This window comes from Momordica charantia (genome assembly GCF_013281855.1).
Source record: "Momordica charantia cultivar OHB3-1 chromosome 8 unlocalized genomic scaffold, Mcharantia_2.0 BLBB01000008.1, whole genome shotgun sequence".
Classification (NCBI taxonomy): domain Eukaryota; kingdom Viridiplantae; phylum Streptophyta; class Magnoliopsida; order Cucurbitales; family Cucurbitaceae; genus Momordica; species Momordica charantia.
This window is the reverse complement of record NW_028275166.1, coordinates 30,272,808-30,276,770: the sequence shown is the minus strand read 5'-3', so window position 1 is coordinate 30,276,770 and position 3,963 is coordinate 30,272,808. Positions and strand designations below refer to the sequence as shown.

Here is a 3,963-nt window from a genome sequence, read left to right as displayed (position 1 = left end):
GATTTGGTAATTGGTCGACGTTTCGATTCTAATAAGTGCACCAACATGACATTTCTACAATTAAATAGTGTTTGATTCTAGTTGTTGTCATTAAATCTCTTGCTCCCATTACGCTTGGCTTTCAAGTTCAAGTTGTCTGTGCTTGCTTAGTCAGCTTATGCGGTGAAAAAAAGTTGATTTTTAAATGAGAAAATAATAGATTGGTCATAATGTGAAGAGTTAGGTCAGTCAGTAAACTTCTATTGTTAGAGAGATTCGTGCAACAAACTTGTCTGCAATTAATTCATTATTATTCATGCAAATCGAAACATTCATATATATAGAAAATATAGATATCATATATAATACCATTCGATTCATTTGACTGATGGTTAATGGAATTAATACGGATGATTAGTATGAGTAGCAAATAATTATTTATAAAACTTAGAGGTATGAATTTGTAAATTAGGCAATAATAATATGTAATTGGGTTGTGAGTTAGATTTTTAAATAAAAATACACTTCATGTGGATAGAGCACGTGTCAAAGTAGGACCTGCTTGCTAACCATGAGAGTACTAGCACGAAGGTTGAATAAGTCTAAATACTTTGTCCAACAAAAGGTGGGATAAATGAGAAAAAGTTATACAGCGCCAAGGTGAGATGGTCATAAGGTTGTGTGCTTGTAGCACGAATCTGATAGCTTCCTGAACTTGAGCACGAAGGCAAATTCCTTGGAGGGACCTATATAGAGAAGAAAAATAGCTTCGACGTTCAAGTCAGTTATAGTCGGATATTCATTCTCAAGACTTACAATTATAATTGGGTATACCTGTGTGCAAAATTCCCGGTGCATGCAAATCTGCATTTATGGTTAACGAGCAGTTACAAATGGTTACAGAATAATATCTCAGCTTTGTCTTTATCAAGATCAGAATTATTTTACAGAGTATACCTCGACTCAATCTTTTGAAAGATCGGAGCTTGGACGAGGTTTTGTCGTGTGTCATTCGTCGTCATTGTAGGATGAGGAGTCATATCTCGGATCCTTACGACTTCTTCCCTTCCTACCACGTGATAGGTAATTTCACTGCACTTAACAATCCCAATTGGACCCAATTGGTCTAGCTAAAGTACTCAAACTAGGTTCGAGAAGTTCAATAGAAGCAGAAGGCTAAGATAATCACATTAGGAGCCATTCAACTACTTATGGCATTAGCCAAATCAAATATCGGATGCGACAGAAATGTGCATTCGATAATTTAATATTGTACTCTATGCTAACCTAGTAACACCCACAATCTTACCACCTATGATACTACCTATGACATCCAAACAAGTCATAGTTATGTGTGATGCAATACAAAACATTCATATTTCAGTCTTTAAACATAACACAAACCTCCAAGGAAAAAAAAAGCACAATGAGAACGATTTAACAAGAATATTATCATGATCGTTTTAGTATAAAATGTTTTGTGCAAATCTAGATCAAGAAAGACCTGCAAAAGAATAATGAGTACTCTGACATTCAAGTCAGATTTAGTCCATACTATTAACTCTTAAATAAATACATAGATTCACACGTACGTGGAGGTGAATTTACCTTTCATATTTATAAGCATCAAACGGTTAAAGTTATAGTCAGCCATGATGTCCATTTCGGAAACTAGGCGCACTATACTGTGGTAAATGAGAAGTTTAAGCGGTCTGCATCAAGTTCTTACTTCCATTAATCTCCTAACCTTCACGGCATGGGAAGCAGATCACTTGGTCAACTCGAACTTCGGAGTATAAATATTCATCCTACACGTCAATCTCGAGAAAATAACATGTGGCATGCCGTTTCCGCCCCCAAACAATGATCTTGGCATGACATGAGAGAAAGAAAGCCACACTTAGCCAAGAATGGAATTGCCGGCCTCAAAAGAAGCTGCATTATCAAACCCTAGCCGCCGGCAATTCATCCTTGGCTTAGTAGTCCTCTCTTCCACTTCATGCAATGCCTCAAACCACAACATATAACCACCTGCTCAAACTTCCCCACAAACACACATATTTATAGCCTCCAAAACTACAAGCAAAAGTTCAAACAAAAATTAAAAAAAAAAAAAGATTGGAAATGGGAAGAAAAATAAAACAAAAAGTAGGAGAAACATATATTCTTATTCGAGACCTTAGTGTCACCCTCCAAAAGAAAGAGCACTTTAATTTGTGGGCTCTAAATTTCTTTTATGGATTTGGTGAGACCACACTTTTTGGACCCAAAACCAAGCAAGATTCTGAATGAAGAATAAGAATTTTGGAAAAAGGGGGAAGAGGAGAGTGGGAGGTGGGAGGTGGGAGGGGGGAGGGGAGGGGGTGCCTCATGTCTGGTATAATAATAAGCCTATGGCTAACATTAACCCTAAAAAGATAACACATGCCCCTCAATAACTCTGAGTAAATTTCGATCGACCTGAAAATAGTTCAGTCGAGGTTCCATCTCAAAATCAATTGGCAATAGAGAAGTTACTCATGTCTATTATAAATATTTGTTAGATGGTATATCTATGTGGGATCCTTAACATGTCTCTTCAAGATCGTGGCTTTTTTGGTTCATCGATCTTGGTTGGATCTCATTTTTTTTACGGATGCTCGTTTGGACTCTGATATCATATAGTATTGATGGGGTTCAATGACTCAAAAGCAATTGGCAATGAGAAGAGTATGACATGTTTATATAAGTTTTTGTTAGGTCTCATGTCTATGTAGGATCTTTAAGAAAGACATGTATCTTTGATCTTAATCGACTTGAAGATAGTTCAACTAGTTAGATATATACGGCCGACCTTGGGCGAAGGTTCGAATTCTCACCCTACATGTTGAACCCAAAAAAAGAAAAAACATTAGGTAAATTTTGATTTGTAGGACTCTATGGGCCATTTTTTTTCTTTTTTTCTTTTGCATTTTTTTTCTTTTTTTGGGATTGAAGTGTTGTCCTTTCGGTTTCCAATCAGCCAAAATACACTCCACACTCCCAAAAAGGGTAATGGGAAAAAGGTAGATATTCGACCCAAAATGGGAATGTAATTCTGGAAAATTTGGAAAGATTTGGGCAAGTATGGGTTTTGGTTATATGCATTCAATATTTCTTGAATTGTTGTTTCTCCCATCACTTCGTTGTCTTCATTGATTGTTTCTTTTCAATAACTTTTTTCCTTTTCTTCTTTTTGTTTTGGTTTTTATAAAATATATGTGGTAAAATAATGTGTCCCATTATGAGAGATTGAGTTTGAAGAAAATAGTGTATATTTAAAAATCTGGAGTGAATTGTATTGCCTTGACCATATAAATAGAGAAATTATAAAGTTTGAATTTCGATGGCATTTATCTTATATAAAGATGAATTTTCATTGGAACCATTAAAGATAGAGCAAGGAAGGAAGGGCAATTGTTCTCCTTAGTTCGTCTTTATCTTAAAAAACCATATAAAAAAACAAAAAAGAAAAAGTTAATATTTTAAAGATATTTTTTTTCTAATTTACCCCACCTCAAGATTTGAAATTAATAGATTATACATATTAAAGATTTTAATGTAAAGTTTTGTCAAGATCTCAGGTTACGAAGATAAATGACCTAACAAGAATTTATAATATTCATGAAGTTTCATCTTACATCTATTGGTGATGTGATGTCAAAAGCTCTTGGTAACCCAAAAAAAGGACCATGAAGCGACATATTTAAAGATCTCACATTGAAAATATGAGAGAAGTTGACGTAGAAATTTGGCCTTCTGGGATTCCGCCAAATTCGCATCAATCTTCCAGAATAAAGGGATCAACGAGACCTGCAAAATAGAATAGCACTAAAGGTCGGAGTAGTTGAGTATAAAGTGTGGAGTGTTGTGAGCATACATTTAGGTTTGACTTACTTACCTGGGAGAATCTTAGCCAATCAGGATATCTTTTTCCTTTTGGATATAGGATATATTCTCCTCAAT

General features: G+C 35.1%; 1 long non-coding RNA gene across 1 annotated transcript; it reads right to left on the bottom strand.

The window, feature by feature from the left end:
- Positions 1–458: 458 nt before the first annotated feature.
- On the bottom strand, positions 459–2,018 carry LOC148209908 (uncharacterized). Its single transcript, XR_015792786.1, has 2 exons — positions 937–2,018; positions 459–843 (listed from the first exon to the last, which is right to left on the bottom strand). It is a non-coding gene; the product is annotated as an uncharacterized LOC148209908 (long non-coding RNA).
- Between the last annotated feature and the right edge of the window lie 1,945 nt (positions 2,019–3,963).